This window comes from Caloenas nicobarica, chromosome 1 (assembly GCF_036013445.1).
Source record: "Caloenas nicobarica isolate bCalNic1 chromosome 1, bCalNic1.hap1, whole genome shotgun sequence".
Lineage (NCBI taxonomy): Eukaryota > Metazoa > Chordata > Aves > Columbiformes > Columbidae > Caloenas > Caloenas nicobarica.
This window is the reverse complement of record NC_088245.1, coordinates 72,368,637-72,382,460: the sequence shown is the minus strand read 5'-3', so window position 1 is coordinate 72,382,460 and position 13,824 is coordinate 72,368,637. Positions and strand designations below refer to the sequence as shown.

Here is a 13,824-nt window from a genome sequence, read left to right as displayed (position 1 = left end):
TATTCCATCATAAAAGGCCACTAGGTTGGTCAGGCAGGACTTGCCCTTGGTGAAGCCATGTTGGCTGTCTCAAATCACCTCCCTGTCCTCCATGTGCCTTAGCATAGCTTCTAGGAGGATCTATTCCATGATCTTCCCAGGCACAGAGATGAAGCTGACAGGTTGCTAGCTCCCAGGATCCTCCTTTCTACCCTTCTTAAAAACAGGTGCAATGCTTCCCTTTTCTCAGTTACTTAATATATAATCCTCAAATGTTGATAGAACTGTTGTCAACAGAAGGGTCATTAGTATTCTGTAAGTCTGTATTGCATGAACTTGCACTATAGTAAGCAGCACTGATTCCCTTGAAGCAATTTGACTAATACTGGGCAGCCTTAGACATGGTTTTGTATGAGATACAGAAGCTGTTTCACCAATACATAGGTGATACTGGGAAAGTCCTCCTGAGGTTCTTAGCCTCTCCTTCCACTCCAACATTCTAGAGGTCTTGAGGATGTCCCCATGTGCCTCATGCACTTACATTCTTTATATGTATGGGTAATTTGCCAATATCAAAGCACACTCCCTATGGAAATATCTGGTTATGAAGACAAAAAAATCTAAATAACAGCAATATAAAAAAATAGAAAAGAGTGAGGATCCTGAGAGAACAATAAAAGAAACTGAGAGAAATAAGAAACCCAAAGGAAATGGAAATTTGAAGAGTCACAATTGCATCTACATATGAGATGTAGCAGGGAAAAGGCACAGCAAGCAATTTGTCCTCAGATTAATGCTGTCGTGTAAAGAAGACTGTTTGAATTTTGTGGTCAATCAGCTTTGCTGTTTCAGAAAATGAGTGACACCCCTGCATAAAGTTCCACTTGCCTTCCTTTCTGTTTCTTGTGCAGCAGACTCCTGGCTCCCATCCTGCTAATTCCCCCTACTCTTGCCTGTCTGTTCTTGGGTAGAAAGGACACTCTACAGTACTCACAGGAGGAAAAGAGATCTTTGTTGATGTGGAATTACTCTAAGAAGGCTATTAGTTTTGTTGTCTATTTCTTTGCTGGCTGTTGTGTAAAAGAGCCAGGCATACTGCAAGACTAGTCAGTGAGGACAATAAAACTAAGTATGGAATTCTAACAAGTTCATAAAATACACAAAATGAAAAAACTGAAAACTGGTTTCCTTTTAATCCTACCGTAATAATCTCTTATGTTGTATTGAGACTATGTAAATTTACTTTCATGAATACAGTCCTCTAAGTACTTTTTTCTTTTGTTATTTGTGTTTTTTCAAAAATCAGTATCTTAAAAAGATACCTGTGGTATATAAACTAACTTTTCAAAATCTTTCCATTATTCACATTGAGTATTAATGTGAGTTTACTCTTCTATCAAGTAGAAGTTGTATTTCTAAACAAATATGCAACCTGGAAAAGAAAGTCAATACAGGCCTAATTTCTCCACATTTATGAAACGTACATGTTTGTCTAAATTGTTTAAATATTGATATAAAATGAATTACTTTCCCTCATATGTAGTAACTCACAATAAATCATAAAATCTTCAGTTTTGAAATAATGTTTTTGCTTTTTTCACTCATGCAAGTAATATACTGTTGTGGTATTCCATTATGATATGCTAATAAATAATGTTATTTTTAATGTACATAGTATACTAAAAGGTGGATAAATGGATTAAGGTCAAAATTCTCCTGAGTAATTTTGCAAATATTCATCTGATTTTTTCAACATACGGACATATTTCTTAATAAATATTTTCAAAAGACAGATGTTTCCACTACCTTAAAGGTTTAATAGTAGTTTGTGTAACCGAGAAATGCAAATTTTGTATATATGCATAAGCTGTTTCACAAACATCTTGCAGGTTAATTCTCAGAGTCTGTAACATTTCAGCCATACCAGGTGTTAAGTACATTCTCATAAGTTCCTTCATTGCCCAAAGTAATTCAATGCAACTAATACTAGCATTTTAATGGATATGATAATACAAAATATTGGGACATAACCTTCTTTTGCTGTGAATGCATTTGAGTTGTGAATGTTCTTTTGCTTATTAATGAACTAAAACGTTGGTTAATGAAAACCGCTAACAGTAGTGGCCATCAAATTTTGCCAACTGAAACATCTCACCAGAAAGCCAACAGTCCATTTTTTTGATTGCTTGTTTTTGTAAAAATAAATGCCAAGCATTTAAAGTACCATTGGCAGATTATAAGTAGAGGTTTATTTCTAATGTTATATTGGCATTTTTTGAGGAGAAGATGCAAGCAGTCTTGGTTTATAAAGTAACAAACATTTTATCTTGACTTTGTAATGAAAATATTTGCTAGATAGATGGTGAACAGGGCTTTTTTTTGGAGTGGCAACAGCTTGATAGCTGCGCTAAAAGAAGCATGACCAGCAGACCGAGGGAGGCGATTCTCCCCCTCTACTCCACTCTCCTGATACCCCACCTGGAGTACTGCAGTCAGCTATGGAACCCCCATCATAAGAAGGACATGGACCTGCTTGAGTGAGTCCAGAGGAGGGCCATGGAAATGATCAGAGAGCTGGGATACTTCCCCTATCAGCAAAGGCTGAAAGAGTTGGGATTGTTCAGCCTGGAGAAAAGAAGGCTCTGGGAAGACCTTATAAAAACCTTTCAGTACCTAAAGGAGGCCTACAAGAAAGCTGGAGAGGGACTTTTTACAAGGGCATGTAGTGATAGGACAAGGGGTAATAGCTTTGAAATGAAAGAGGGTAGATTTAGATTAGATATAAGGAAGAAATTCTTTACTGTGAGGGTGGTGAGACACTGCAACAGCTTGCCCAGACAGATGGTAGATGCCCCATCCCTGGAAGTGTTCAAGGCCAGGCTGGATGGGTCTTTGAGCAACCTGGTCTAGTGGAAGGTGTCCCTGCCCATGGCAGGGTGGGTGGGATTATATGGTCTTTAAGGTCCCTTCCAATCCCAATCATTCTGTAATATTGTCCTACGATTCTATGATTTGAGGGAAAAATGGCAAATCAATATAAGGAAATTAGAAAAACAGGAAAATTAAAAAACCAGGATCTTAATGTGTTTAACAGACTGTTGTTCCACTGAAGGAAGCAAGAGGTGGGAGCACTTATAACTTCCTCATCAACTTCCCCGGTTTGCCAAATGGACTGTTTTTTAAAAGAAAAAAGAAAATTAAGGCATGTCTTCTTGTAATAATTTCCTCAAGATGATGATGTATTTTATGAAGATCAAAACTCTTCAATGTTACTTGTATTCCTTTGCTTGTCAGGCAATTTCTTTGCTACACTTTCACATTAGCAAACATTTGACCCTTTATCTATTTTCAATAAAAATATCTAGTCAAACTATCATTCTATGTTTTTTAATTAGATTTTTGCATAGCAGTTGAATTACTTGGGAATGCTTCTACTGGAGAAATAAGCTCCAGTAGATGGATAAATAATTAGGATTTGGATGGTAATTACCTATTTGCTTGATGATTATTACTACGATGCTATCCCAAAGAAGGGCTTGGCCTGTGTTTGCACAATGAGTAGAAGCAATATATACAAAATATTTGCTATGTGCGTGTAATGATTTTTCTGTATTAGACAGTAATATAAAAAATAATTATTATTTCAGGTGTTAATTCCACAATTTTTTCCATCCATAATGAAACACAGCTAAATAGGTTATGTAAGTTCTTGGTTAAACCATGTCAATTAAAGCCACATTTGAGTAATAAAATAGAGATTAATTTATCTAGGACTGAAAGGGAAATGTAATTGTCCATTGCTACATTTCAGCTATCTGCATTTTTAAATAAATTATTTTGAACTGTGATATGAATGAATCCTTACTGTATTTTGCAAGTGGTCAACCAGCAAAAATGATTGATTGCTTCTAGTTCGAGAGACAGATGATTCTCCCTCACCTTTAGTGTGAAGAGATGGAAAAAATATGTCTTCATTCAGGAAGCAAGAGTGGAACAGAAACCTGTGTTTCTTTTAGTATTGCAATTTCAGACTCAGTCTTTGACTATATCTAGACATGGATACCTCGAACCAGACTGAAATTCCTCCAGGGCTCCCGTGTGGTGCAATTGTCTGACACTGTTGGATTACTGCTCAAGAAAGGAATGGTCAGTCCCCTCTGACTGCCGGTGGAAAGAATGCCATTCTCTCTGTAATAGCTGTCCAACAATAATGGGTGCAGCCACCATTGCTGACAAAGTCCAGGACTCAGAAAAGGATGCACACTTTTTACAAAGGGAACTAATTGAGGAATTTTCTGGCTATTTGCCTGCATCTGTCTCAAACATTACAAAGTCACAGTCGATTATAAATAACTCCAGCATTGTGAAGAGCCTAGTCTGAAGATTCTTATGCAAGATAGTAAGGAACTTTCTTAGAATAATTTCTGGAGTTCATCTGCAATACAATTAGGTCTTACTGTAAGCTATTTTGAAGAGTGGATATTAAATTACTCATTAGCAATGATATACTAATATGCTGACCAGTCTGACAGAGTACCTGGTTCCAGCAAATCTGGGTAACAGAGGATTCCAGGACTGGCTAATGTGGTACTGCATCTGGTTCAACTACTGTACTGGAGTCATGCTTTGCACAGGACACACAATTCCAAGCAGCTGTTCCAAAACAACAGTATTTGTCCTTCTTTAGTGCTTGGATGATGACCTTGTTTACAGAATCTTGTTTTTGCTCACTTGTAGCTTTCCAGTGCAGACCCTGACTCAGTAATTGGGACAGTTGCTCACGCAAGTCCTCTGAAAAATTCTGTGCCTAGGTTTTAGTTGTTGGACCATCCGCCTGAGATCTCAGACATTCGACTGATCAGTATTGTGCAAACCATTTCTATGGTTTGGGGTAGGGGGCAGTGAGATATCAAATCTTGCCTAAGAGTCTAAGGTCAAGAATTATTATAGGCTAGATACATGTTACTGTGCATCATTTGAGACAGTGCTTCGTATTTTAAAGCAATACTTGACCTATGTTATGTGAATGATTCTGAAGTCTGTATTTTTTCATATTCTTCAGTTCTAAGGCCAGAATTTAAACCTATGGTAAAACTGCAAGCGAAACTAAGTTTCCCAGATGCCTCATAGGACACATTTGTTTACACTGTCAGCCCTGGCTTTCCATAGCTTAAAGCGTCGGTTCCTGCATAAGGGAAGCTCAGGGCTGACTGCATGACTTCCTAGATTACTTAACGTCTGTATCAAGTCTTTGCTATTAATACAGCCAACTTATCATTATAAATTTTCTCAGTAATTTTACCAAAATATAAATAAATGAAAAAAATCCTTATGATAAAGCTCTATGTTTCAAATGCTGGTACTCTGAGCAGAGGTACTAAAAGTAAGTGAAGCGGCATGATTTAACTGCTCTCTCATTCTTTAAGGTAGTATCCACAAAACCATGTTGACAGCATAAATCCAGTACTGCTGCAAAGCCTGTGCTTTTCTTTTTATGTATTTATTAAAAATTAAAATAAATACAGAAAAACAGCAACACACCAAAAACTTAGGAAGAGGTCCAAAAGCTTTAGGAAAACTATTGTCCCGTTGAATTTATCTCCTACTGTGGTTAACCTACGACATATGCTTAGCCTTATGTACTTTGTAAACATTGCAGAAAAGGTACTGATTATGCTAGAAATAAAATTATGTTTCAGAATGATCCATAGAAGTCTTGAATACTGAAGTTCTAAGAAAGCCAAGTGGAAAAACAGAATTCTTTTCAGATGGCAATACTTTTGTCCTCAGAAACTATTTGTTTTGGGTGAAGTTCAGAGTTCTTGAAATTGGTGTTGAGAGATTTTATTGACCTTGTTTGTCCACTCTTTCAAATCACCACAAAATCTGTGTATACACTAGCTACCAGGTAAAGAATACACTCCTAGTTCTTGTTGGTGAGGTTTCCCTGATTTAAAATGCTGCAAGTATGCCTTTAATAGCTTTAAAAAGGACTACTTGGACATTTCCCTCACGGCTTAACCAAACTCCCAGCACTTGTGCAGTTTTCCGTGATTAACTAGGTGATTTCTTTGTGCAATATTGTTTTCTCTAGAATTTCTATGAGTGCAAATATTTATTTATTTTAACATTAAATAAGGGAAACTAAAATACTGTAGGAAAATACCACTTGAAGTAAAAGCACTGTTCATATATTGCTCTTGCAGATGTATGCAAAAACTGATTTAAAAAGCGTTGCTCTTGTGAATCAAAAATATGTCTTAAACTTTTTAACATGAATTCACGAAGAAGTCTCCAGCGTAGCAATGCTGCTTATACAAATGCACTTAACATACAAATCAATTAAACTTGGAAAAAGGTAGCTGAAAAATAGATTACCGATTGCAAATTCAAAAGTACTTGCATTGGATCTAAAAAACAGCAGGACCAAATATTTAAAACAAAAACACCCAAACCAGAAAAACACCATGTCACCAGTGTGTATTTAGGTAACAATTAGAGAGGGTTAGTGAAGTGGATACTACTAATTCAGTGCACGCACAGGATTGCATGACTTGAGATGGCAGATACGGTGCAATACTTTATCAGAATGCCTACCTAATAAACCTGGAGAAAACTTTACATTTCTGCCTATAACTGCCTAAAGAGTTTGCCAATAGATATATTCTATAAATGGGAAAAAATACTTCAGAGCTTGGTCTCTGGGTTCTGTTACTGTCATCCAAAAGAAGAAATATATTACAATAGGTTGGGAAAAAAGGGTATTCTATTGTAGACTTTTGTTTAACAGCAGGAGTTTTAAATGTCTACTTTTTAGTAAATTTTCTTGAAAGGAAATTGTAATGATTTTTATAACATGATTTTTTCCTATAAAGCCTTAAAAGGCAAACGACTATAGTATATTTTGACTGTGGTTTTATTTTAGTGGGTAGAAAAGGGTGGCAGAATTTTTCTAAGCAGGCGGATTGCGGTCTAGCAACAAATACGCTTTTTGCTTTATTGCCAATTGTGGTAATACCAGTGAGGACTGAACAAGGTGCTGATGGGAATCAGTGACCTCAATATGGGAGAAATCAGAGATTTAAGTTAATGAAACAGACTAAGTTATTCTACACATGATGGCTAGTTTCAGGGTTGACAGAGTATTTTCTTATCCCGCCCATTCAAACTGTTTAACTGTTTGGATCTTACACCTAATGGTGACCCCAAGATTGAGAGAGTACATTGGTTCTTATCATGGAAATGACAGTTTGCTAACAAGCACTGATCACCAAACAACAGGTCATAAAGCCTTTAGATGCTATAAACCTTGACTGTATTTGAAAATGTTGAATGGTATTAAAAGAGGTATTATAGAGGTAATCTCTCATATAAAATCTGACTGTCCTACATTCCATTGTCTCAAACTGCTTCAGAATAAGGAAAGTGAATACTTCTTTTTGTTTTCAGTTATATCACCAATTTCCCTCCATAAGGAAGTCAGTTCTTTAGGTTAATGATGGCATTCAAAACTGGCAAATCAATCCATGTCTACTTCATAAATCATGCTTGTTCAACAGAGTTTTTCTTATTTCTCTACAAAGTTTTAAAAAAGCATCCAGTCCAATAACATTACAAACATTATTTGATTTGGAAGACCCACAAATATGACTGGCTTCATACCACACAAACTGCTATACTGAAGGGTGGTATTACCCACTTATTTATAACCACCTAATGTTACCATGTAAGGCTGAATCAATTAAAAAAAAAAAAAGTTCCAGAACTGACAGGAATCTCTATAAACTCTGCTCTCTAGGAGACATAACAATAACATTCAGCCCAAATTTAGAAGTTTTTGGTCTTAGATTGGCTCAAACTATTTTTGGGGCAATTATACTGGACTTTCTGTTTTTGGTAATCTAAGTGTTATGAAAGGTCTTTTTTCGTATTTCATAAAACTCTAGAGAGAAACATAGTTTAAAGATGAGTACAGCTACCAAACATAAACAATCAACCTTTTCCTAATTGCTACATTCAAGCTGAAGTCAAAATATAAGCCTCCTATGCAGCTTCTACTTCCTGATTCCTTTAAAAACTGTAACCAGTGTATAGCTTGCAATGTGTTTCCTCCTCTTGCTTTTTCTTTACTTGCTGGATTTACATGCATTAAATTGTCCATTTCAGGCTTCAGGGAATGAGTCTTGAGAGTGAGACAAATGGATTTTCTTGTTTCCTTTTGTTTCTTCATCCTTTAGTTTCCCAAAATATGGTTGCTGTCAAGAATCAGTACTACTTTGGAAGAATGCCAACAACTTACACCGATGGTCTGTCCAAGTCAGGGTATTCAATGAACTGCAGTGTTAGCCAGTAAGTAATTTTTTGTTCTATTTCTTTGGGGTGCATTACAATAGGGAATATTCCTAAAATATAAGGGGTTTTATCCAGGGAGATTTTAAAAATTAACTGACAAGTGGCTTGAGACAGGTCAGGTGAAGTAAAAGTTGAAGTAGATTCACCAATAGCAGCGTATTTCCAGGGCTATAGTGTTAACTCAGCAGGGAAAACGATTATCAAAACAAAACCACATCAGACCACAAGGAAACCATAAAATATAGATATTAAGAAAATTACAGACTTAAAAGACTTTTATCACTTGTGTTAATTTGGGAAAAAAATAAACAACCAAAGATAGAGGCCTGTGTTACAAAAATCTAAATTGTGCAGAATTGATATTGAAGTTGATTTTTGGACAAGCTAAACACTATTGTACATGAAAGACCTTAATATTTGATTTATTTTTGGAACTGTTTTAGTATACTAGGGACACTTTCCTCTCTTGTGATGCTGATACATGAATTAAGGATAGAAGATACTTTTGCATACTGTTTCAAGAAATTTTTGTGCACTTTAAATTAAAGAAACATCCATTAAATAGTTCACGAGTTTGTTTTCTGGACCAGTACTAGTTTAGTATACATGCACATAGAAGTTACATACCCAGTTTTTACAGATGCTAAAAAAGTCTTAGAATATTAGTGACTATTTAGATTGTAGGCTTCAAGGAACTCTGCAAGATACTGTAATATTACTGTGTAACTACTTAACAAAATCACAGCATAATTTTTGTCAGTATTCTTCAGTTACTAACAGAATGGTGTTAGTGTTGCCATTTTCTTAGTGCAGGAAAATTTTAGTAACTAGATGTCATCTTTCATTGATACTTATTACCTATCATTAAAATAGTGTTGAAATGTATTGAGATAACGATATTAATGAAATCATTTTAGTGGAAAATAAAAACAAAAGTTATTTCATTTTTTTCTCATCTACCAAATTCTGACAAAGAAAAATGTAACAGACATCTGAAAATGCTTAATATAAACCATTTAACCTGGGAAAAATTAAAAAAAATAAAACTATCACATGCAATGCATTTACTTTTACTGATTTACAAAATGGAGAAAATGACCTAATTAGACAAGTCTGCATTTTGAATGGACATTTTCCCTTACATAAGAAGAAAAGTATAAGGTATATTATATAGTAATTCTCATAACCCAGAAGATACAGCTGTGTTTAAAAAAAACCATTGAAAATGTAACTACCTAATTTAGTCTGGTAAGAGCTACTTTTTCTTGGCATTTTTCCCAGAATATGCTTATTCCTTCTGCAAAAACAGTATGGCAAACTCTAAAACAGAAAACAAACATGTTGCAGAGAGGCAAAACAGAATACATTCATTATGAACACGACATACTTAAGGATTGCTGCCTTCAATAATCACTAATAGAAATTTGCATCAGTGTGTACAAAGAGAATAATACTTTGATAGCCAAAAAAGTGAAATCTTTAGTTTATTGACAAACCAGAAGCAGGCAATCGTGGCCTGAGAGCATGTTTGAACACCAGTATGGAAAGGATCTCCTCAAGTCCTGAGAATCTGAATTTTTGCTTTCAGTGTTATAGAAACCAATGACATAACTGCTGACTAAAACTTCATAGAACTTCTTGAATATCCACTTCTTAATGCAGAATATTCAAAAGGTTCACTTAAGTTTTTTTCCCCTTGTACATAGAAGAAGAAACTCTACCATCTGACTGACCTACATAATGGTCTTTAGCTGGGGTAATACTGAAGTTCGAGATTAACTAGCGAAGAAAACAAGAGCCTTTAGAATTGCTATTTTTGTCTGCTGAGGATGAATGCTTCAGAAATCTCCATCATACTTTCAACTTTTAATTCAGGCACTTTTTTTTTTTTCCTTATGCATGGCATAACTTGTAAAGACTCAAAGGTGCATATGCTTAAAAAAAAAAATCATGATTTGTGACCACCTCCTTTGGGAATACTGCAGTCAGGTGTGGTAGGACATATAGACTAAACCATCACATTTTCTGTTTCTTCATGCAGTGTACTTTTGCAGTGCCATTATGCTAAAGCTTTTTAATTCAATGTCTTTTAATGCACTATTCATTAAATAAGTATCTATTCTACCGGATATCAAAACTCTTCTGTCCACAGAATAGGTTCAGTAGTGCAAATAAACAGCTAAGTTTCCCCAGTTCATCACACTACGGTACATAATTCATGACTGGGATCTCTGCCTTAGTTTCTGCCAGTTTACAGCATGCTCTCTCAGCACCTTACAGCAACTTCTGACCAGGCCAGGAGGTAGTGTGATCTTCACTGGCCAGTCAGTTCTCAATTCTTTTTCTGTGATGACGCAGAAGGGTGGCAGCTGGTGCCAACTGAACATGCTGCTGCTGCTGACAACAAAGCTTGATGCAGCAAGCTTAAGGTCAACCACACAGGCAGGATGAAAAACCACGTTTTGACAGCAGAACCAAAGGCCAAGAGGCAAAGGCTCCAACCATGGACCAGGGCTACTTCGACACCAGCACCAGCCGGTAACTCCAGTAGCGTCGGGTTTCCGTGACCCTCCCGGTAAGGAAGGATGAAGCGCGGTGGTGGCCGGGGAGCCGTCCGAGGGTGACCATCCACTCCTCGAGACACCCATCGGCGCTGGGCCCCGACCGGCGGTTACAGCAGTTACAGCCGACATCGCAGCCCGCTTCAGGCAGCGGCGCCCGCCCCCGCGCATGCCCTCGCCGGTATCCAATCAGCGACCGCCGTCTCCCTCCGCGCGCGTGCGGGACCGGCACCACGTGACTCTCGGGGTGCTGGGGACGGACGGGAGGGAGGGCGGGGAGGGGGCGGCGTGAAATCCACATCCGGGTGAGGCCGCGCTGCCTGGGGCTTGCGCGCGTGTCCGGCTCGCGTGCGTGGGGGCGTCTTTCCCGGGGTGGCGGGGGGCGGCCCTGAACGGCAGGCGCGCGCGCGCTGCCGGCGCGGGAGCGAGGCGCGGCGGTTGGCGGCGGCAGGCGCGAGCTGCCAACGGCCGCGGGGTCCCTGACAGGGGCGGCCGCCGAGCGGGCTGATGTGAAGGGGGAAGCCGCTTCCCGCCTGCTTCTCTACAGGCTGCCCGCCTGTCCCGAATCAGTCTGGCAGGCGCCGTTTGCAGCTGGTTCCCCGCCCTCCCTTCCCTGGGGTTGCGGGGCGTGGAGCTGTGGCGGTGGTAGAACCTGGCTGCGGTGGCTGCTGCAGGTGATTGTGAGGCCGGTCTTCGTCTGCATGACTCCTCCTCTGGTGCTGCCCCCAGGTTCAGGCCTCACCTGTGCCACAGCCACCGTCCACCAGTGTTGATATCTGTGTGCTGTGGTGGCTTTTCTTAGTGACATGACTTAACGTCTGCTACAAAAGTGGATTTTAAAAGTAGTTTAGAGGGACAAGAGCCTTTCTTCCCGGCACCAGAAAACTAATATCCCTGTCAACAGGAAGGAGAACCTTGTGAGTACTTCTCTAGCCCAGAGGTTTGGAAATCTTGGCTATGACTTTTCTGCTCCCTGCTACTGAGGCCAAACTGTGCGTGGCCAAATTTTCAAACATTATTCGGAATCATAAGTTTTGGGGAAACACGTAGCCTGACTTTTCAAAAGTGCCCCTGTGCCTAATATCTGTTACTGTAGGTGTAGTTAGGTGTTGAAGTATTTCTGAAAATCAATCTGAATCTTCAGGCATTTAAAACATTTTCTATAAATCTGGTCTTTAAACATTTTGGGTTTTGAGGCTTAAGGTATAATAGGGTTGACTGTATCTTCTTGATACCTCAGCACCTGAGCTTAGCCTTTTGCTCTGGGATACTCCCTTGATGAACTCTCTCTGCAGCTTTGGCTCTCCTCAGGAGACTATCATCTATCTTATAAGCAGTTTTGCTTTCCTGTGTTAGCAATTCTTTTTGCCTATCAGCTACATACTGTGAATGCGTCTCTTGTGATCTTACTGCAGCATTTTAGTGAAACTTTGGGTGCTGTTCCTCACAGGGCCTGAATATCTGTTTATGTAGACTTAATTGTTTTTGTTCTCAGCATTTTCTGACTGTTTTGCTTTCTTCTGCTCTTCGGAATATGCTCTTCTGCATACATTTCGTAAACTTACAACTTTGTTCTGAGTGCTTCCATATCCATGGCTTGAATGTCTAAGTAACTGTTGGTGCTGGTGTTCTAGTAATTGATCAGGGTTTTTTATAGGGGATGTCAGTTTCTCAGTCACTAAGACAGGAAGCAAGCTGCCTATCATTTTCAAACAGGGTTTGCTGGGTAGACAATGTCTATTTAAAAGTGCCTTAGTGAACTCCCTGCTGGAGTTGAAAGACTTGAAAGAAAAAAATCACAGCAGTGTTCAAACAGGTGATGTCTGGATGCTCAGTGAATAGTAGCCAATCCCAGAGCCTTTTTTAGAACCTCTTATAGGGATTCTTGAGAATCTGGTGCAAATTTATTTATACTATTTTGAAAGGAGGATGATGAAATGCAGGAAACTAGGAGGGTAACGTGTGCTGTGTGGTTCAACACGTCTTTGTGAGTAGCTTCACCAATAATGCCTTCTGCTGTTAGTCTAGGCCAGAGGTGTCAAACTCATTTTCACCGGGGGCCACATCACCCTCAAATGTGTTTGGCCCTTTGAAGGCAACTGCGAGGCTGATGTGGCCCCCAGTGAAAATACGTTTGACACTCTTGGTCTAGGACATCACAACCTCCACATACTCATTTCTTCTACCTTAAAGCTGAGATGGTACTTTACTGTATCTCGTGTGAGGAGGTAGGTGTGTTTTGTACACAATAGATTGAGACAGTGTATTTTAAATTGAGTGTGTTACCTGTGGATATATTTTTGTCCAAATCTTTATTCTGACCATTGGTATAATTAAGTTTAAGGCTTCCTTCAAGTTTAATTCTACCTAGAGATAGAAATGATTGAAAACTGAGTATACCTGGTGACACATTTACATCTATGATGTTCATACATACACCTCTACAAGGATTTTGAGACGTGCTTATCAGTCAGTTGCTCACTAGAACTCTCAATGCAGTTTAAGTACTTTTGCATTTGATTATGTGATCCTTGATTGTTTTCTGCATGGACTGTTAGACTAGCTCCTTCACCTTTCAAATGACACAACTACTGCCTGATTTTGGTGATGAATATATGTAGTCTAGACAATGTTAGCTGTTTATATGGTGTCAGGCTGACATTCAGGATGATGACAGCTACATAGATTTGTAGGTGCCAAAAATATAGTTATGCTATAATGATTATTTCTGGTCCAGAGGAACAATTGAATAGCAATCTTAGGGGCAATAACTGGCATTCTCCAAATGTTTACAGAACTGCTAAGACATCTAAGTATGGTGTGTGTCTGAGCAGTTGGCTTGACTCCTCCTGGCTTACTGAAAAGCAACTTCCAGGAAAGCTTGCAACACTAAGTGGAGAAAAGTTTGTGGTATGATGGAAACAAGTTTTTT

At 38.6% G+C, this 13,824-nt stretch overlaps 1 protein-coding gene across 1 annotated transcript in view; it reads left to right on the top strand.

The window, feature by feature from the left end:
- Nucleotides 1–11,655: 11,655 nt before the first annotated feature.
- The window catches only part of CCDC91 (coiled-coil domain containing 91), a 138,516-nt gene continuing 136,347 nt past the window's right edge, over nt 11,656–13,824 (top strand). The window contains exon 1 of the mRNA XM_065647939.1: nt 11,656–11,809. The gene's annotated coding sequence lies outside the window, so the exon portion shown is untranslated. The remainder of the gene's footprint in view (nt 11,810–13,824) is intronic.